The sequence below is a fragment of the Vidua macroura genome, chromosome 3 (genome assembly GCF_024509145.1).
Source record: "Vidua macroura isolate BioBank_ID:100142 chromosome 3, ASM2450914v1, whole genome shotgun sequence".
Taxonomy (NCBI): Eukaryota; Metazoa; Chordata; class Aves; order Passeriformes; family Viduidae; genus Vidua; species Vidua macroura.
In genome coordinates this window covers 103,330,703-103,353,284 of record NC_071573.1, presented here as the reverse complement: position 1 = coordinate 103,353,284, position 22,582 = coordinate 103,330,703, and the positions used below count along the sequence as shown (strand labels likewise).

Here is a 22,582-nt window from a genome sequence, read left to right as displayed (position 1 = left end):
TCTGCACAGAGCTAAAATGAGCATTAAGGAAGACTTCCCTTTATTCTACAAATAAACTCCCACATGTAATACTGGAGAAAAGTACTAGATAAATACATTAGTTCTGCTTAGCAAGTTAAACATCAACAGCTGAAAACTCATGTGCCCATTTGTTTGACTGCTGGTTGCATCCAGATGATTTCAAATACAATTTGAAGCAATGAATAAAACAGTGAATTTCAGGACTTGCAAGGCACCATACTCTACACAAGACTAAACAACGCTGTTCCAGGTAGACAAAAATACAAGTATTTACCAGTATTGCAGATGACTTTTATTAATAATTCTTTTTTTAAAAAAGAATCTATTTCACCATTTAAATTTCAGCAGATGTTATAAGGCCAACACCTAAAATAATCCAGAGATTGATGCTATGCTCCTATATCCCACTTGAGCCATGGCAACTGGTTGTGCATACATTGTTATAACAGTGAAACAAAATGTGTTAAAATCCCCTCAGATTTCAGACTGCAAATCAATTTGGATGGGATTCAGTGTGAGATTCAGACTCCTACATTTTGGATGTCTATCAGCAGGTGTCTTTAGCTAAGTGACTTAAATTTCCACTGCAGTGATGACAGATTCACTTAGGTAGCAATGGGCATTCTGACCTACATCTACAGGTCACAGGACCTAGAGGTGCTTCTGGAAGATGAGTAGAAAATAAGGCAAGATACCCAAGGGTAACTTCAAAATCTCTGGATGTTTGTGCTTATCCCACCCTGAATCAGGACTGGGGTAGTTTAACCTGTAATAACCAGACTATTACTGGCTGGCCCATTGCATTGCTCACCAGAGAACTGATTTTAGAAGCCTACCTGCTTCTTGTGATGTGTGAAACTGCTTCATGAAAGCAGTAGACCTGGACTTTAGTACTGCCTGTAATGGGAGATTAGACACCTAAATAATGTCTAAGAAATAGAGGTGTCTGTATACCCAAATTTAGAGGCACAATTCGGCAGTGTAAATGCAAGCACATCCTTTCACCTGAGAAAGTTTAGGGTTCCTGAGGTATTGGGATGGGGCTGGTAGAGATAAGACAGAAAATCATGGGTATTCTGAATCTTTTCAAAGAAAAACTGGGTGATATGTGAGATAACTCACAGAATCTAAGTGATAAGAAATTACTTTACTGAGGAATCTGATCCCTACCCAATGTGCTGCAAACTGAACTTGTCTCACACAAGCACTAAGATAACAGTTTCACAAAGACTGTTGTGGCTTGGCTACTATGCCAGTAGGCAGTTAAATAATTGTTTCCTCTAACGTCATTGTCCAAAGCTGAGAATCTGAAATCTATCACTCGCCTGCCATTTTCCCAACAGGCTGATCAACTTCAGTCTTATGGTAGTATGCAATGTAGATGGTAGTATGTGAACATGTACACATGTTCTACAGTTCATTTCATCAATATCTAGCAGTCCCGTTATTTTGGCAGGATTTAAAAGTTGGATTTTTCTAACTCCTAAATATTACCGGTATGCAGAATAAAAATATTCTTCTGGCTAAATCCCTGATGTAGTCAGTGCAGACAACTTGAGAGCATACATAGATAGCATGCAGTCATAGAGTCAGGATATTTCCAAAAGATGGGTGGCAGCTGCGTCTTCTTTTGTAAAAGCATCCAGTTCAATACAAAACCATTATAAAGCAGTCAGAATGCATGCCCCAGAAAAATAATTAAAAGGGGTCATTACGTTGCTAGCTGGGAACCTGAGGTTCAGTTCTTTCTTCTGGTTCAAGTTTTCCATGTGACTGTTCTTCCCGCTTGAAAGTGGAGCAATGCTATTTACTTCTTTTAAAAGGTACTTTGAGACTTGTGGGTAAAAAATGCAAGCCAGCAGCTGAGTGTTCTACTAAGCTGGGTGCTGTAAGGGTAGCTATACTAAATGTGCTACAGCAACAGAGGCACAGCCTTTTAATAGACTAAGTATGTCACTTGAATTATTTTCTAACTAGACAATTTGTAATTTTCAGCCCAAAAAAAGAACAATTCAAGGACATCTGGTAAAGGGAAGAATCATGAAAGTGATTCTGCTCTAGAGTGCTTGCTCAGAGGGAGGGACAGGCCAGAGGGTCAAGGCAGCAGCAGGCCCTACATTTTCACAGCTCCACCAAACCACTTCACTTCGCAGTGCTCCAAAACCTGCCTTATTCATGAGAATCACACCTCTCTGAGCACACAGCTCTCCTCAACACATTTGCCCGGGGCAGAACGCAGCTGTGAACTCTCAGGTTCACTGGCACAGAGCTGTGATGGCTTTGAGGTCACCATCACAGCTTCTCACATTTAAAGAGCTCAGCAAGCAAAGCCCTTTGAACAATTGAGCAGGTATTTCTGTGCTGTACTTCTAATATTGTCACTTTTTGTTTTGTTTTGCTTTTCTTTTCTCGCTTTCTCGCTCTAAATGACGCACAGACTGGCTTTTGGGGAAGGGGGAAACCAAATGCTGCGCAGCCATTCTGGCGACTTTAACCTCATTTAACCCTCAGCACAGCAAGAGGAAGTACAAAGTATTTTCATGAGCTGTGAATGGGCTCAGATCTGGTTTTGACGTCTTGAGGAAGCGCTGCCTTCTACAAAGCCAGAAACACAAAAAAATGTGTGTGAAGTTCCGAACTCCAGGGTTGAGAGTCACAAGAGTCACACAGACACCGTCCCGTCCCACTTCCCCCTCATCCCACACGGAGGCCACTGGAGAGAGGGGGATGGGATCCCTGCGAAACGGGGAGGGTTTGGGTCAGCGCCGATGTCCCCGGGCGGGGCTCAGCGCGAGTGACAGTCACACGCACCCCTGCCCTGATTCCGCTAAGCGGACAGCCCAGCGCCCCGGCCTGTCCGCTGGGGAGCCAGGGGGTCCCCGCGTACGGTCTGCACGGGGTTGGAGACCCATCCCTATCCCTATCCCTATCCCCATCCCATCCCCATCGGAGGGCGCCTCGCCCCGCGGCGGCGGGAGGCGGGTCCGGGGGAGCCGCGCCCGGGGCGGCCGCCGGCGGGAGCCGCACGCAGCCACCGCGGGGCGGGGCGGGTCTGCCAGCGTCGCGCTGGGCCGGGCGGGCTGGGCCGCGCCGCAGCGCCGGCCGCTGATTCGGAGGCAGCGGCGGGGGATGGACGAGGGTACCTGCGGCGGCCAGCGGCGACGGGCGGCCCAGGTAAGAGCGGGGAGGCACGGCGGGGCCCGGGGCTGCGCGGGGTGGGGGCTGAGCCGCCTCTGCTGCTCCTTCTCTCGGCGCCCCCGCATCGCGGCGGGGCGGGGACGGCGCGCTGCAGCCCCGGAGTCTCCCCGCTCCCCTCGCCCTCTGAGCCTCCGCAGCCGCCTTTGTGCCCGCTCCCCGGCCCCAGGCGCCCTCCTCGCGGTGCCCCTGCCCCTCGCACCGCGTGGGCTGCGGGCAGTGGCGGGGGGAACCCGGAGGGACACGGCCAACTGTTGCCTGGGAAGCGCCGGCCCCGGAGCGCTGCCAGCGGCCCCGGGGCGGTGAGCGCCGGGGGCTGGCTTCGCCCCCAGCCCCGCTTGGAGAGGCATCGGGTGCGGTGCGTGCCCGAGCGGAGGTTCCCGATTGGCCTCGCCGAGCCGGGGAGATGCTTCCCCGGCCACTGGGCTCTCCCGGGTGGAAGTGTCCGGGTTTTCGCTGCCGGCCGGTGGGTGCCGGAGCCGCTGCGGCCGCAGGGACGAGCAGCGCCGGTGCGGAGCCGGCTGTGCCCGCGGCAGGGCCCGTGGAGCCCGGCGGAGCTCCGCGCTGGCCCGGGGTGTCGGTCAGGCAGCCAGTCGCTGTGCCTGGCTGGACTGAGTACGGCGTGGGGGGGTAAAGGGAGATTATGCTTCAAACTTTGATTATTCCGAAAACTTTCTATTCCAGCTGCTGGTGATTGCTGGATGCAGGGTGCCATAAGCGTGGTGTTTCCAGAGGGATGTACCTAGACAGGAGATGAAAGACAGGCTCTGTAATGCTGCATTCATCTCGTTTAAATCGCTGTCCATGTTGGGAGGTGTTAACAGCAAACAGATAGCACGCTTGTATTCTGTTATTCCTATTATTATTTTTCTCCTCATTTGATTCCAAGACCGTTTAGTTTTACTTATCTTTATCTGGGGTTTGTTTTGCTAAGGTCTCAGTAATACATTGTGCTACTGTGTAAAATCGAATGCTCCGTAATTCACTGGCAGCAGAGCGAGGCTCTTAGCTGCACAGGCTTTCAGTGGTGCTGCTAATAACTTGCCGAGGGTGGTGATGTGAGTTGATTTCCAGCCTGTTCCTGGTCTCTAATTGCCGTACAGACCATCTTTACACTCTTGTTTTTGTTATCAGTTCTAAAGTCAGTTTATATGTGTTTGGGGAAAGGGTAGGTTAAGGGGGACATATATCTTTGCTTTACTTCTTCTGTTTTGACCATCTGCAAGACCATAAAAAATTAAAATTACTTTGACAGTGAACTCTTAGGGAGGAGATTTGGAACAAAATGCTGTCGTGACATGAGGTTGCCTTGTGGGCAAAGATTTTCACATGCTCAGCACAGCTCTACAAAAATACCCCAACTCCTATTACACAGGGAAGAACTGAGCTGATACTTCCTTTTTCTCTGTTATGGTAACTTTTGTATTTCTGTAACATGTAAGGAAGACTGTTACATCAGCAATGTACTTTTTAAAAGTAATTTTAAAAATAAACTGTGTAATTGCTCACATTTAAGTCTCTTTTCTACTCTCCTGTAATACCCCAAATCACCCATCTCACCAGGCCCAAATTAAAAACTAATGATAAAGTCCTACTGTTTCTTATGGTAGACTTAAAAAAAAATGTGTTAATGAAACTAAATTACAGATTACAGGAACATCATGAAAGGTTTGACTTAAATTTATAAAGAGCGTAGAGTAGCAACCAAGAATAAAATTCTAAGATTTTTATTCTTCAACTTAAACTGATGTAGTATAGTTTAACCGCTGGTCTTTAAAGTTTCACTTGATGTAAATTATTGCAAGTATAAGCAAGGCTTTCTGAGTTGCTTATATGGTTTCTCAAAGACTGTGCAATATTTTACTGTATTCTGCTCTGTCCTTCTTCAGTACCCTCCTGTGCTGCTTTTGCAGTGATGCTTTGTTTTTTCTCTCAAGAACTTCTGCTCGTTATTAAAAACTCAAAATAAACAAAAAACAAGTGATTGAAAAGACAGTGTATGCCACTAATTAGAATAAAACCCCCTTGATTAAGTCAGAAAGGAAAAATGGTGATCATCTTGGATACTACTGCATAATTACTGTTGTCAGATGTCATTTTGCCATGACAGTGAGTCTATTAGTGAATTTTACAGTGCTAAGAAGATAATTCATTGTTACTGTGCTTAGCTTGTCCTCATGACATCATTTTTGATGCTGTTTTGTCAGGCTGAAATATCTTGTCCTCAGCAGTATGGCAGCCTTACAAAGGCATTGAGGATTTGCATGTGCAGTATGTTGCAGATTTCCACATTGTGTGATATACAAAATGTGCTTAAATGCTACTATATGTTATTTAGATAAATAACCATTCCTGTACTTTAACAGAAATAATATTTTGTAGGTGTAGAGATACTGTAAGTAAGATCTCTTTGTCATATTTTTATCTACTTCCAAATGCCATTCTATTTAGAGTTTTTGGAAAAACTGTGAAATATTTTTTTGTGGAATTACTGACATTCTTGAGCACTAGATGTATATTACATGCAGTAGCACATGAACTTAATCATTCAGTTCACATTTTATACAAACCAGAAAAATGCTATTCTATATCCAAACCCTGTATGTGATCCAGACATCATTAGGTCTCCTGTTAAAATCCCTGGAGACAAACAGGGTATTTTGTTGGGACCTATAAAGTCAGTGGATACGGGTGGTATGGATGCTAACAATGTGTGCTAATTTGAAGCAGCCAAACATCTTAGTGTTTTCTCTGTACTGAATTCAGTATGTATTTGGATCCATTTCAATATTATCAATCATTCTTTTAGCAGTGCTTTCTACTCATGTTATCTAGGAATGCAAAACAGTAACACTAAATCAGAGAAAACAGTTTGAGAGGCACGAATTAAAATATTTAATATATGGGGCTGTTTGAGAGCTGCAAAAAATGTAGTCATAAATTTGAATTTTGTTGTTTAAATTAAAATTGTAATAGAAGTTGCTCTGCACTCATGTGAATGATGATGAGCGCAATCTGAAGATTTGAGCTGTACAGGTCCTAATTATATGAAGTACTAGGAATTTACCATTCTTCTACTTAGCCAAAATTCCAATTCCTGATTCCAGATAAAATGAAAAACGTGTCTTATTTTCTATCTTTACATGCTGCTCAATATAAGTTCTTGATTTAAACTGGTAGCAGTAGTTGATCCTATAGAAAAAATAACAGTAATAGGTATAGGACAAGAACCTTTCAGGACTAGTGTAACAGTGCAGCACTGACACACAAGTGCTCGAAAGATTTTTATTTAGTATTGTGGGTTTAAAATGTTTAGAAGTGATGCCAACAGGAAGATAGCAACCATGAGATTTAGTTAAACATCACTCAGCCTTACCTTAATTCAGGAATGGTTACTTTGGCATGCTAACAACTGAAATACTCTTATCTAATTTATGGACTTGTCAATAGACTAGAAAACCAGTGCTCTGATGGACTTCTTTGTGCATTTTACCTTTTTTTTTTATCCTGTCCATGACAGTACTTCTGTAGTGCTTTTCATCATGGACGGGTTGACAGATTTTAACGACATGGTTTGGATGACTAGCAGTGGAAATGGTGAAGCTAATGCATAAGTCCTAGTCCTACCTTTGAGTAAATCTGTGTAAGAAATTTGTGATGTTTATAATGTGTGAAACGTTCACTTTGAAGGTCCCAGTAGCAGTGCAGTTTGTGGTGTTAAGTGTGCCTATCAAAAGTGCTAGTCTGGTTTGGTTCAAGTCTTGGGTTAATAAATGTGATTCATGAACCTGTGCTCCTCAGGCCTGGCGAAGAGCATCCATAGCATCCATTCAGCATGTGAGTTGTCATGTCTAGAATATGGCACAGAGCATACTGAAATCTTGAGTTTGATTTTGTTTGTCTGTGATGAGCTCAAGATGACAGAGTGCAAGTTTGCACAATATAAAAACACTGTGGAGATGCTTTGGTGTTTTTAAGGGAATGTATAGACTTAAACTGACATTTTAGATAAAAGTCATTCTGTACTCTCCTGTATCTCTCTGATACACACAGATTTAACTTAAAGTTTAAATAGTTGTTAGAAGCTTTCTTATATATAAGTTATGGGATTTGGTGGGGGGGGGGAATTCTTCTCTCTGCTGTATATTACTGCCTGAGTTCATAAATTATTTGAGTGGCCTATTTTACAACTAGATGCCTTAAAGCTGAGGTTGATGGTCCTAAAACACACGACTGAAAGCACACTTTTCTACATTTTTTACTGTGAAGAAAATGAGAGGCACCGGGCTTCTGTTCTGCATCCATCCATAGCTGTTAATCATCGACACTGTTCTGGAGAGCAGAATCTCTCTCCTACCTCACTGCCTTCGGCATCCAGAGATGGGAATGTTCCCTCAGGATTAAAAAATCTTGATCTGATAAGAAATAAGTGTAAGCTATTTACTCAAACTTGAGTAAAAGCATTTGCAGTTATGTTAATCTCTCTTCATGTTTTATGGTGCATTAGTTGCATCCCACATTCATTAAGTGTGACACTTTATTCTCTGTCCTTTTCAGCTGTAAGTACCTTGAGTTCACATCACCCTCTTCCCAAGAGACTGAAACAAGCAGAGTGTCATAAGCTGTCCTTTATTTCACCTGCAACCTTTGGAAAAAAAAAAAAAAAAGCCAACAAAACAACAAAAAAAAAACAGTAATTAGGCCAGAGGCCTAAACTTCTGCCCTGTGATTAAGGCATTCAGGTGAGGGAAATCTGGTTTCTATAAGTGTTTCATTCTTTCATCCAGTAAATATTTTTCATTTCATAACTTCTGCAGGAATAGTCTTAGGACAGACAATAGTCTGTGGTTTATGGCTCTACCCTGGTGTGCCAAGATGTGGTTGGGAGGCAGTCTCTCAACCTGAAAGGAGTCTACCACCCACTTCTACTTCCTCTGTGGTTGCTTTCCTGATGCTTTTAAATAGCTCGGTGGTGCTTGAGGACATGCTCCTGCCCTCTCATCCGAAACTTCAAAATTGCATGACTCCTTTCCTCAGGAGCTTGTGAAAGGAATGTGTCTTGCTTCTAGAGAGGCCTGAGGGTTTTACAATGCTTTTTAATAACATAGGTACCTCTTGAGCTTCCAGGAATAGGTGACATCAGTTTAAGGTAGAGCCTTCACAGCTTTTTTACCTATTAGATTAGGTGGCTTCCTGCTTGCTATCCCAGTTATCTTACTTTCCCTTCTATACCCAAATTTGTTGCAGCCATGCTCAAAATTCTCCTGTGAGTCCAGTTTGGGTTTCTAGACTTATATGGATAAGTAAATCTAAGAAGAGCGTAGATTTTGAAGGGATGAAGGCCAGACTTTGGCAAGACTGAGGGCTTCTGGAAAAAAGTCTTTCCTTTGGTTTTAGGACCAGTTTGAGTCTCGTTTGATTCAGTTGTCCAGTGTAAATGTTTTGTCCTGGATGAGATGCTTTGCAACAGCTATTGCATCTATACGTGGTTAGCAGGTGCAAAGAGGGCAGAAGACCCATGTCCTGCATAGACCCACGGCAGGGAGCACTTATTGGGATATTTCAAAACAGCTCAGTGTTATTTGCCTCTGCAACTGAACTGAGCCCAGTAGTGTCCTAAGACTATTGTTGCCTAAGTTGTATGTGGTTATTCTGAGAAGTAGGAGGAAAGGGTTGTTTTCATGTTTTTCAAAGATATTTCAGAGCAAACCTGCTTTCTGTTTTATTTTCTTTATTGTGAGTGTATTTAATACCTAGCTTGATCATTATAGATCCAGATAAAATCTGGAAGGTTAGCTTGAATTAATGGCTTTCTGGGAAGAGGGTACAAAGCTCATCTTCTGGTTTCTCTTGTGCATGTTAATAATGGTGTGGAGCTGTGGGGCAAAAATTCATTACTGTTTTTTCAGCTGTTATCAAAATGCTGAGTGATGGTGCCACTTACAGACCAGAATTGGTTTTGGAGGAGAAGGAAAATTCTCTCTGGTAACTAACTGATCCGTATGATTCTCTCTCCAGTAAATTGATTGCAAAATTGTATTTAAATAGCCTCTATGGGAGACATATAGTAAAATTTATTTGGTATGGTTGATCTGTTGGTCCTAATTTTTCAGAGGGGATTGCTATAATACTGTGGAAACTGGGGAGGGAAGCAATGGCAAGGGGAAAATTTGATAACATTTCTCAGAGCTGTTAAGATCTGTTTAGATTTGAGAAGGCTAGATTATTACATTTGTTATGTTTTATTTCCAGGAATAGTCTAATTTTGTCTCAGTTGTACTTTGTCCCACCCACACATACACAGTCTGACTGCCTGTACTGTATTGCTCTGTAATTGCAGTATTTTGCTTCAAGGATCATCTGTAGGCAGTTGGTGACTTCTTCAAATACAGATTTCATGATGGATCTTGGCATCTTTAGAAGCTTCTGGAAATAAGTCTGTAATCCTCTCCCTAAGACTTGATGGTGGCAGAGGAAATGGGTTCTGATATTTTGTAACTCTTTACAATATTTTGTTTTATTATTAAAGCATAAAAGCCCTGTAGGACTGACTGGAATGCTTCCTTCACCCTCTCCCAAGGCTGTGCTGCAGCAGGGCTCTGTAATACCAATTCCTGCAGGGATGGCTTTGCTGTTCCAGATGAGATCATGATGGGGGTGCTGGAAAACGAGTCTCCCTAAAAATGTGTTTTATGCTCTGAATACATTAGAGATTGTGTTATTATAGTGCAGTACTTAGGTCTTTGGGGGGTATTTTTTTTTGTTAGTGAAGGTGTTAAAAAATCCCCTTAGAATTTTTTTATCAATGTTTCTTGTATTCAACAGGAAACCAGAAAATATTTCCTGATCTTGAAGTATTTTGGGACTGTGTTGCCTGTAGAATTGATTTGTATTTCTATAGCTAGATAATCTTCCTGCTTTTATTTATTTTATTTTTTCCCTGAAAGACAAGGAGAGAGCACACATATTAGAGGACCTAGATGTATAGGTAAAATGTTTGTCCGGTTTTATACTGTGAGACAGAAAATGATTGGGGTCTGACTACTTATGCCTTTGTTTTACAGAGGTTTTGATTCATTAAGGCACAGACAGTATCATGTTGTCCTTTACTGAACTAGAAGTAAAACTGCCCAAAAAAATCCCCTTTTGTTCTGCTGCTGAGGAACACTGTGGGCTGCCAAATCCTGACAGTCTGAGTCACCACAATTGTAATAAAGTATTTGTACTTTGTCGGTTGCTGTTATTCAGTGTCTTCTAATTTATTCATAAGGCAAAGGGACACCTACAGATTTTAAATACTACTTCTTAAAGAAATAGTTCATGTTTATAAAGAAATAACATTTGTCAATAGAGAATTAAATACACTGTAATAACACTTGAAAGCTTCTAAGGAGTAAGTAGTTAATCTTTAACAATAAGAAATATACTTTAATACATATATTTAACAAATTCTATGTTTTGTGCAAGAGCAGTGCTAGATTTCAAAAAATGATGGGAGTATTTTAAATTCCTTACTGAACTCTGTTGTTTTGGCCATCTGATCATCTGATCTGACCTGATAATGATCTGATAACCAGAGAGACTGCTTCCTTCCTTAAAAAAAAAACAAAAAAACAAACCAAAAAAAAAAAACCAAAAAAAAAAAACCCACAAAAAAAACCAAATCCAAAAAAGTTTTAAGGACAGGGCCAGGGCCTCTGACCCTGGAAATGCTTATCTACATTTTAGCTTTGAAGTGTGTGGGCTGTGACTCAGCAAGCCTAACTCATATAATTGAACTCAGTTGTTTTCAACATCACTTCCAAACAAAGTAGTCAAGTTCTAGTAGTCAAATTAAGTTGTAATTGTCAAATATAACTCAGAATGAGCATGCATAAAAAGCTGGAGGAAAGCAGGGTGGCTCTGACTTAGTGGTGGTACCTGTAAGGCTCACAGGTATGTTCCAAGACCCACAGCAGGTGTTCTCTGTGGCCATGTGCACACTGTGGTTCTCTGGCTGATGGATCCTGCTGCCTGTGCTTGGGTGGGAGATGGGAGTACATACAAGTTCTTGATCCCATCACCTGTTCATGGAGAGGAGGTGGATTTCTATATAATTTCTCAATACTGTAGCTGTTTTTGGATGTAAGTCCTCATATTGTCTAGTATAAGTTATTGAGGCAGAAACAATGATTCCTTTCTTTCCATTGATAAAATAACAATAAGGCTTTTATTCTTGATACATAGGGAATTTTGTATGTCATTTACCTTTCCCTACATTGAGCTAATGAAATTTACACAGTTCTCTCTCTCAAAAAAAGCGCCAAATTTGCTAAACTGGACTATTAATAACTTTACCCAATTCCATCTTGTAGAGCTGCTGGTGAAAAGGACCAATGTGGGTGTGGGTGGTAGGCACTGGGGCAGCATGGAACACATGGAAATTCTTGCAGCAGAAAGTACTATAATTTTAATTGCTGCTCAGTGTCATACTATCACTACAGCTGTTTCCCAAAGAAGAGGTTTGCCTGCTATTGACAGGACATTCACACAAAGGAAGGAGATGCTAGATAAGCAAATGCAAATATATTACATGCCTTCTATCCTTTGGTTTTCAGTACATGCTGTGGTGATGAGTTCAGTGTGAAACATTCAGTGACATGTAATTATATATGCATTAAGTGGAAGTTGATTCATAGTGTCCCTCTCTGAGAGTACCTATCCATAGTGCACTGAGGTAGGGATGCGAGAGGAGCAGCACAGCTCTGAGCTGCTTAATTCATGTGGCACTACAGTCCCGCTCAGCTGCTGACTTCCTTTATCCTTTTTTTTTGCCCATAAAAGGAGAAAAGTGCTGCCATATGACTCTCTTTAGAGAGAATCACAAGAAGAGGTTGGGGCCAGAGGGAGGGGGTGGTGGGGGGGAAGTTATTCAGGTAGCTTTGTTTCTTGTACATGATACAAAACATTCTGCTTTCTGTGTTTAATGTGGTGTTCCTAGCAAAGTATGTGGTAGTATTTCCTTCAACTGACATTGCAGTCAGACGTTTAATTCTTATAATAACGTGTTTTTTTTTTTTTTCTTTCTGTATGGATGAGAGATTCTGAAGGGAAGGGATATAAATGAGTTTGGAAGGAGATAACTTCAGTTCTTAGGGATTAGGCTGTCCTCCAAACCTGCACACACTTTCCTGCTGGTTGTTAAGGAATGACTGTATGTGGTATTCTCCCGCCTTGTGCCAATGACTGTAGGTAGGCATGCCTGAATTCATTGCCTAATTTTGCACTGTTAAAAAGCTTCATCTCCAGTTTTTCCAGAAAGCAGACTAATTGGGTGATTCTCTGAAGATTTGCTCAGAGATCAAATCTGGACAACTCTGTGCCTTTTCACAAATACATCTTTTTGAGATTGAGATATCTTACTCTGCAGTCTCTTGGTGACTCTCCTTTACAATAAAGCAAGAGTTGCCTGACTTCCTTTGACATATTCTGACAAAAAGCACAGTCCTCACACTGATGAGGGTCACAGTTTCTCCACAGAGCCAAGGCAATTAGCAGCTCTAAATGAGTTCCACCCAGTTTCTGGCATGGGTTACTAGATGGTGTTTGATGGGCTCCTGATTCTGCATCAGAGTGCACAGCAAGCACCAGGATGGTCAACTCCCAACCATGTTGCCAGCTAAAGTCCTCTGTGTGTGTTCAAAGCCATCTCTGAGTCGATGATTCACAGTATTGATCAGCTTGGGTTTAGTCAGCCTTGCTTGTTCCCTTTATTTACTGATGCTGTGAAGTGATTTGACATGGGGGCATACAAGTCAGCTGTCTCTCTTCTTGTCCAGTCCAACACAAGAAGTTTTAGAAATCACAGCAAAATGTGTGTGCAAACCAGACTTTTTGCTTTGACAGCTATGAAAAATGGAGATCTTCAACCTAAACATTTGCTTAATACGAAGTGAAGCATTTTGTCAAAGAGTCAAAAGGGAGCTGGAGAAAATTATGATCTTAGTAATGAACAGTCATTTCCTACATTTCTTAGCATCACCCTCTTCTAGTATCACTGTAGGTATCCCGGGGAGTGAGCAAAAGGACCATACTAATTTTGGATCTAAAGTAAATTTGTTTTTTCTCTGGCTGTTGGTTTTTGGGTGGTTTTTTTTTTTTGGTTTTTTATATCAGAGCTAGGATGTAGGCCAAGATCTATGAAAAACAGATGTCTGTCTCATGCCTGCAGTGTTATCATCACTGGGATTTAATAAATTTGTTACTTCACATATGTGGGTGGGTTTTTATTGTGTTGTAGACTTCTGGTTGTTTTTCTTGAAAGATCTGACAGTTTTATGGTTTATTGGAGTGATGGTCTTTAGTTGAGTGTTGATGTCATTGTTGAGATATATTTGTCATCTTTCCATCTCTTTGGAAGAGATAGTAGTTCAAGGCACTACAGTTAAAGTATTCATGGGTAAATCAGAGTGTGGGAGTTCATCTGGGACTATTAGGTTGGAGCAGATGGTTATTAGGTAAATTATTAGGTGGACTCACTGGACCAGATTGGCAGCTGGTATTGCAGCAGTTATAAATGGGTGCTCAAGATTTTACAGAGTAATAAGCAGTTTTGTCAATATTGACATGGGTTGACCCTGGTTGGATGGCAGGTGCCCACCAAAGCTGCTATGTCACTGCCCTCCTCAGCTGGTAGGGAGCAGAAAACAATGAAAAGCTTGTGCCTTGAGATAAGAGAGAGATCCCTCACCAGTGACTGTCATGGGCAAAAGAAACTCCACCTGGGGAAATTAGTTTAACTCATTACCAATCATATCAGAATAGGATAATGAGAAATAAACCCAAGTCTTAAAACACCTTCTTCCCACCCCACTCTTCTTCCTGTGCTCAACTTCACTGTCAATTTTTCTACTTCTTTCCCTCAGAAATGAGAAAAGGAGGAGAATGGAGGTTGCAGTCAGTTTAGCCCACCTCTGCCACTCTTTCCTCCTGACATTCTTTCTCTTTTCTAACATGGGGCCCCTCCCACAGGAGACAGTTCTTCATAAACTTTTCTAATGTGAGTCCTTCGCATGGCCTGCAGTTTTTCATGAAGTGCTCCAATGTGAACCCTCCCAAGGGATGCAGTCCCTCAGGAGCAGGCTGTTCCAGCCTGGGTCTCCCATGGGGTCACAGGTGCTGCCAGCAAAGCTCCTCCAGTGTGGGCTCCTCTCTCCACAGGGCCACAGGTCCTGCCAGGAGCCTGTTCCAGGGTGGGCTTCCCATAGGGTCACAGCCTCCTTCAGGCACCCACAGCTCCACTGTGGGGTCCTCCATGGGCTGCAGGTGGATCTCTGCTCCCCCATGGTCCTTCATGGGCTCTAGGGGCACAGCTGCCTCACCATGGGCTGCACCAGGGGCTTGCAGGACAATCTCTGCTCCAGCACCTGGAGCACCTCCTGCCCCTCCTTCTGCACTGGCCTTGGGTCTGCAGGGCTGTTGTGCTCATGCTCTCACTTTCTCTTCAGCTGCTCTTCTGCATCAGTTTTTTTCCCCCTTCTCAACTCAGTTATCCCAGAGGTGTTGCACCATCACTGATGGGGTCTGCCTTGGCCAGTGGCAAGTTGTATCATCCCATCCTGTTCCCCTTCACTCCCCGCCCCACTACCAAAAACTGGACATGGAAACCCAATACACAGTGCCATTACACTTAAGACTCCAGGGTGAGGAGTTGGCACTGAAGATGATGATATGTGGGTCAGCAGTTGTGAAAGGGTTGTATGTTTTTGTATTGTCAGAAAGATTTTTCAGTCCCCTATGACACTGCATAATCACATATATAAAGGTTTTACACACAGTAATTCTTGCCAAGTACAATATTTACATCCATATTTGCACCATGGTAGTTGTATTTTCCTTTGTAAAGTTTTATGTGCCTCTCTTGTCTTTACAACAACTTCTTGCTTGTGTTCCTTTTCATGCAAAATAAGGGTAAATGTTTTCAATTCAGGTTTGCATGAATTTTTTTAAAAGTAATTAATTTGGGAATTCTGACTTGGACCAAAAAAACCAATTTGTGAAGACATATATAACTTCGTGAATTATTGAAATTAACCTACAGATTTGTTCCTAAAATGCTGATCTTGTAAGATGAATTTCTTCCTTGCCCATCACTCTTAACGTGGGTGAAGTTTGGAGAAGCAGGATCTCAGCTGTGCATTGGAATGCAGTTGATAGAGCTATGCCCATTTTATACCAGCTGACAGTCAGGGCTAGTGTTGTACTGGCAGCTGTCCAGGCTTGCCAAAATTAAGAAATCAGATGCTCATGTTCAGTCTATCTGAATACATTGAAAAGGTCCAAAACCTAGAGAGTGCAAATTTTCCCATATGCTGCTTATGATACTCATGGAAACACAAATGCTCAGATGTTACATGATTATGTGGTTCTGTTCCCCTGATTTGAAAGCAACAGCCACCTAGGCAAGGGTGATCTCTTAATTCTGAAACTCATTTGGCTGGTTATGGAATTAACTTCTAAAAATCATGTTCTCCAGAAGCAACTGGGTACTGTATTTGTGATGCATGTTCATAGTAGGAACTAAATAAGGAGTGGGTATGGCATGTGACTTTACTGTTACATTTTTAGTCCTGCTCATGACACAGTTTTGTTCTATGCAAACTAACACTCTCCCAGATAATGCCCAGGCATAGTTCTGGGGTTGGGAGAGATGATGGACTGTTTCCAAAAGTCTGTTTGGATCTGGCTGGGCTGTATGGAGGAATAGGATTTTAGTTGTCCAGCTACAAGCTGTAATATGTTTGCTGGTTCCAAGCCCAGAATGTGGCTGTGTGCCCTGGGCTGTTTTATTTTTTGACATATATGTGGCCACAGATCCTGCTTTCCAGGAAGCTGAGATTCAGCAGCTTCTTTGGGGAGGCAGTGGCAGCATTGTCAGTGTGTGCTTAGGAAGGTAGAAGAAAAATTCTTTCAAGCCTGGAAGTGAGAAGCTATCTGGGAAGCTGGAAAAATGAGTCAGAGCAACTTAAAATCATGGAATAATTGAGTTTCATATTTCTTTTATAAGACAAGCCCCAGAGAATATGCAAGTATAATCAGCCATTTTGAAAGCACTTGTTTAAAAAATATATATTTGAAGAATTATGGCCTGACATTTTAAATCAAAATTAATACCTGAGTATTAAACAGATGGCATCTACAATGTCCAGAGGATGTGTATCCTGGCAGTAGAGTAAAACTTATCCCTGACCTAAGCTTTGCTTTCTGTTAGCTAAAGGAGCAATGCTGGTGCAAACCTGAGTTGTCATGATCCTTAGCTTTTCCCTGGGGAATCCCTGTCTTCAGCAGATGTCTCAGCCCTCTTCTAATTGTCTGTTTGCCTCCTGTCTAGGATGTGCAAGTCTAACCTTATATTTAGCAAAAACTGTAGGGTGTGAAGTTTTGTGTGTGGGTGTTTTTTTCTTTAAGCAGTGTTAAAGCTATTAGCATCCTAATGACTTAACAGTGTCTGGTCCAACAGACAGCTCAGGGGTTGACTCTAGTCTGTGGAGCACAGCCATCTGTCTCACACCACCTCGCTTCTACAGGACATGAGGAGTAGCTGTTGGGATGGCATAGGCTTCTTGGTAACCTTGCCATGTGTTCCTCCACCTGGCTGAGGTCCAGTGATCAGAAACTGACTTCCCAGTCCCCACACCGACAGTGCCATTCCTGGGCTGGGAATTCCCAGTGCAGTTTGTGCTTTGAGGGTTGTGTGGGGAGAGAATCAAAGCTCAGGTCAGGATGCTCTAAGGATGAACTGCCCTGAATTACTGGTATTGCCATTGCCATATCTTGCATTTTTCTGCGCAAGATTTAAATAGTACCAGGTTGGTAGTAAAGGTTTTCATGAGTCTTGTGCTTTTTTCTGTTTTTACATTGAAAAATGTGTTCAGCTGCTGCTCCTTTTTTGGTTTTGTATTTTAAATCAGAATAAAACTCATTGCTTCAATTTGGAACTTGTACTTTCTACTTCTTGAGTAAAGGACTTCTAAAACATGAAATAATGTTGTGGTTGCATAATTAGAATAGAGAGTTTGGCCTCTGATACACATTTCCTCTCATTTAACTCTCCTCTTTTGCCTTTGAACATTATGTAGTCCATTCTGTAATGCAGTTTCACTTAACTCCTTATTTCCAAATAGAATTAATTTAGCATCTCTGCTATTTATGCTTTGTTGAATACTGATCGTACAGCCTTAATTATTTCTTACACAGCAGGAAACTTTCAAAATAGCAGCTGTGTTTTTCCTTAAGTCAAATTGGTTGTGAACTACGACTGCTCAAATCCCTGGGAGGATAATAAGCTTTACTCCCAGCAGGTCCCCCAGACTACTACACTAAGGCAACAGAACTGACTCCCGTGTTTCATTGTATAAATGCGCTTTAACTAGAGATAAATTGACTTGCTGTAGCTTCCCAAAATAGTAAAAGAGAATTTTCTGTGTTAATATATGATGGTTTGCCTCCTTGTTAATATCCTTCCATTAGAGCAGCATTTTACTAGAGTTTCAGAGTGCCTTATTTATTTCAGTCCATTTTTGTCAGGCTGGTGTTTAAGAAATGATGACTTTCTTTCTGACTTGCAAATTCTCTCAAGAACAAGAGCGGTTGCTCATATATAAGTTTCTTCACCCTGTGGTTAAGTCACAATGTTGTAAGAAAGACTCTTGATACTTAGTTATTTTTGGAACTCATTAAAGTGTTGTTCCCCTTCCTTCCCTCAGCTTTCCTATGGAAAACTGATTCCAATCATGGGATGTTTATCTCCACTTTTAAAGGAATATTTTAAAGATACCAAACTGGAAACTAAACTTTTCAGAGTGCGTTATCCTCCTTCCAGCCCATGGCATTGGCTTTCTCACTCAATGGCATCTCTCTCAATCCAAATGTGATACCTCAGTGAACTTGCCTTGCAGCCTATTCCATGCAGTTATTGCTCACAGACAATAAAGGCTTTTTGGCATCTGTTTGTAGTCTTTTTTTAATGCTCATTTCATACCTGCTAATCACATTAACCCTGCAAATTACACTGACATTGTTTTTATATCCCATTTGATTTTGTGTTTCATTTTGTTTTATACTGAACGAAATTTAGATATCTGAGACAATTTTTAAAAGATTAAAAAGCAGACTTCCAGAATGTTGTATTTGATTAAAAATCTAGTTTAGTCCTAGCTACTACTTGAGTTGTGAGGGACAGCTTGAGTGTTGAGGGACAGCTATTCTTTATAAGTTGCAAAGGTTTTGTGGTTTTATAATTCAGGTGAACAGGAGGTTCTCCTTGATAGTTGCTGGGGTTTTCTTTCCAAAATTTAGTTTTTCCTATATAAATGTAATTAATGCTGGAATTCCAGAGTATTTCAGACCTATGATTTTTGTTGTTGTTGGGTCAAGAGGAAAGGAGACATGTTTTCTTACATGTTCAAGCAGTAAGTGCTATACTAAACAGTGGTATTTAGAGCTGATTTTTACAGCCCTGTAGCGCTGGAGGGCCAGGAGTTGTCTCTTAGTCCATCACTGCTCTGTGGGAAAGGGTGAGTGTCTGGTTCAGTGCAGTGCTGCCAGTCCTTTCCCTGTCCTGAGGTGTTTGTGCAGCAGTCATTCACTACCCTGCTGTGTGCTAGTATGAGATTAATTGACCTTTGGCTCTGAGAGTAATGCCCAGTAGAAGACACCTTGCAGAGTACTCTTTGCTTTTGAAAGAAGGGAAGTTATTCTCTATTGAAGTCATTTAAGTAACTTTTCTGATTTTTACTCATTAATTAAAACAGTTTCATTATTAACGATCCTTTTAAATTAATTTTAAAATCCACAGATTGCAGCCTCTGTTTAAGTATTGGGAAGGCTCTGGATCATCTTCAACAAGGTAAGAGTCAACTTTGGTACTTTCAGACTTGCACAGAACAGCTGTGGAGCAGATTTGAACATCATCAATGATAAATGAAATGAACACTCAGCCCTCATTGAATACCATCTTTTATGCAGTTTTATTGTTGCACCTCACTGATGCTTTCAGAATGCTATCTGGGCATAATATTCTCGCCTTGAGGTTTTTATTTGTTTGCTTTTCTTATTATAGAACAACAACTGAGAATTCTTCTTCCCATGTACTTTTTTCATTTACTCCACTGTTTGTTTTGGGTCATTTCACTGTTATTGTTCTGGTCTGTCTAAACCCTGGGGACAGAATTGGCTTAGGCAGAGAGCAGGATTTGTTCACATCCCGTTTGAAGTCCTGGTTCTGTGATTTTTATGGGTCTTCTCCTACAATATCTTTTCCCAAATTTTGACTGAGTTCCCATCAAAGTGTCTGAAATATAAGTTGCAAATACCATGCATTGCTACAGAACTGGAGAGAATTTGCAGCCAGCAGCAAAATAAATCAATGCTAAAAAAAAAATTGTTCTTCCCCTAGAGAGAGGGAGTTCCCTGACTTGACCAGGTACTAATTGGTTCAAAGATTTGTTTACATAGAGGAGCTATTGCTAATTAGGTCCCTGTGTGGGTGTTCTACTTGGGAAATTAGTGTTACATTTTGATATAATTTAATCTGAGTTTATAATGAATTGTTACAATATGCAGTTAGGAACGTATTTTTAGGGAAAAAAGCCCCAATCTGCACTGCACCGCACAAGTTTCAAGAGATAATTCTTCTTTGGGCAGCAATCAAGGTTACTGTTTTGAAGTTAAATGAATAAAAGTCCATAATTAGATTAAACCCAGTTTTTAGTCACATATTTATAAATATAGCTGCAGAAACACAAACAAAACCAAAACCTAATGAAGCTGAATTAAGCTGTTTTATGAACTGGATGGTTTGACCTCTGTGTCTGTGAGGATAGTGAAACTGAATATTTGGGAAAAGTGTTTGTGGAGCTATATTACCATTATTGAGGGTATGGTTGAAATTGAAGTTCACTTCCAAGCTTTTCTGTAGTGGCTTTATTTTCCTTGTTACTTTCACCTTTATTCTGGGAGCAAACTTGCATCTCTCATAAGTTATTTTATTTAGAGAGTTGAAAAAGTAACATTATAATAGCTCTCTGTATAGAACCTTATGAAGGACCTGGTCCCCTTGTTTTCCTAGTGACGGCCCCTGCTCCAACACTTGGAAAATGAAATGATCACTATTGGGCATTTAAATTACATTATTTATTTCAGTCGTTTCAAAAGGTTGGAAAATTAATTTTCTGAACTGCTTTAACTGGACTTTTTTCAACATAAATACTGTTTTAAATAAATATAGCCTTTATACTAAATAGCTAAATGTTTTGGAAATGTATTCCACTTCCATTATTTCATTATTATATTTTTTAATTCTTAATATAATGCATACCATTTACAGTGCACATTATTTTCCTTTGGCTGTACCAGTCTTGGGAACAGCTCGTTATAAAGTCCTAGTTATCTGCTGAATCTATTCAGCAGAATTATAGGGGATAAAATTTAGTTTGAATACCTGATCATTTCAACCCAGCTGCATTTTTTAATGGTATGACTACAAAAATTTTTGGATGTTACAAATCTCACTTTCAATAGAACAACTTCCATTTCTCATGGAAATGTCTTTTTTAAACTAGAAAGTTTTATTGCAAAATTGAGATAGGGAAGAGCAAAGCCAACCCCAAGTGTAATCTTGAATGTTTTTCATGACAGGCGGACATTGAATGTTTAGCATCACCTCTTTGGAATTTTGAATGTGAATTGGAACCACTTTATTTCTAGGTAAGACATAACTGTGTGTTTGTATTAAGTACCCTCTTCCTTTTATATGTGAATTGTGAGAAGGCTAAAGAGTGCAGTGTGCAGGACTTCGCTGTATGCAGTGTTTGTTTGTTGAATGAGTCCAATGTTACTTGAGATTTTAAGTGCTAATAGTTCGTGTGTCCTAAATATCTATATTCCCTGAGAGAAACCACACCAGCCACTCTGTATGGTCAGTATATGGACTTTATTTTGTGATCAGGTATATAATTGTTCTATTAGCTCATTGCCATCTAGAGGGGTTAGCTGAGTACTGTCTGCCCCTTCTCTTGCATCAACACCTTCACTCAGCAGGATGTGGTGGTTTAGGGAATTTGCTGCTGAAAATCTGTGGGATTGCAAAGGCTTCCCTGAGGATTACTCTTCTGTCAGTTTAGACCTCTGCATCAGCTCACTGCAGATTCACACAAGTACTGGTATCAACACAAGGGAATCAGTGCCGGTACCTGCAGCACCAAATAGTTTTATTGGCTTTAAACTTCTTATTTCTCTCTGCTCCAAGGAAAGGTTTGATACATGAGAAGGACCATGAAGAGGTTGTGAACAGCTGCAAACTTCAATAGCTGAGGGGGAAGCAGAGGGTGATAGAGATGAACTAGAAGGTTTTGATCTGTAGATGTAATTAAAAGAAAATTTGTCATTGAAAACAAGCTACTTCTTTGTGACATACTAGAGGTTGTGGCAGTCTGGCTTCTTGTGTTTTCTACAAAGATTATAGGGACCAGAGGGACATCTCTGTCACACTTCACATGCAACCGAGTTGTGGTCAGAATTGCACTGGGGCTGCAGGGCTGAGAGTCACGGGCATCGATTCTGGCTGTGACCCAAACTGTGCTGTTTGCCAGCCCTTCCTGGATTGCTGGGAAGTGTGAAGCAGACAGGATATTTGACATGCGCTTGCAGCATGTACCTACCACCTAAAATCTGAAAGGCAATAGTAACTTAACTGTCCTGTCAGTAGTAAGGCTGTGCGAGATGGTAGCTTTGACCCAGTGGGTGCTCGGAGAGATAGAAGCCATTGCCTATGGAAAGGATTCTTTAAGTTAACCCTGCTTTAGTAACAGTGAATGCTGTGATTAATTCCGCTTGCTGTGAGAGGTGTCCAGCAAGTGGTGCTGTGGGCAAAAGACCATGAAAACTTCCATTTGCAGGCGAAAACAAGCCCAACACAGCAGCAGCCTGACTGGGTTTCTATCAGTATCCAGGTGGAGTCAGGACAGTCTGTCAAAATAAAGGTGATTGCTGATCATGTGGAAGTTTGTGCAAAAGAAATAAAGCCACCTACAGTGGAGGAAGGTGTAGAGATTCATCACTTTAATGTCACAAAGGATGTGGAACCAGCGTAGCTGAAAGACAGCAATATTCCTGTTTCATTTCATTGGATGGGTCAACAAACCCAGGTCCAAGGGAGGAAGTGGATGGGAGGGGTGGCAGGAGAGACTTAAGATGATAGACTGCAATCAGAGCTTTGACAATTTCTGCAGGGTAGAAAATTATTCTCTGTGTTTTAAACTACTGATGTGAACTTATAAGGACTGTATACACAACCAGCAAAGCTGTTTTGCATATTTTATTTTTAGGT

The 22,582-nt window shown here is 41.3% G+C and overlaps 1 protein-coding gene across 3 annotated transcripts in view; it reads left to right on the top strand.

Annotated features, from left to right (window-relative positions):
- Positions 1–3,087: 3,087 nt before the first annotated feature.
- The window catches only part of CYRIA (CYFIP related Rac1 interactor A), a 55,885-nt gene continuing 36,390 nt past the window's right edge, over positions 3,088–22,582 (top strand). For all 3 annotated transcript variants that reach the window (XM_053973950.1, XM_053973946.1, XM_053973948.1), the window contains exons 1-3: positions 3,088–3,195; positions 19,052–19,102; positions 20,893–20,961. The gene's annotated coding sequence lies outside the window, so the exon portion shown is untranslated. The remainder of the gene's footprint in view (positions 3,196–19,051; positions 19,103–20,892; positions 20,962–22,582) is intronic.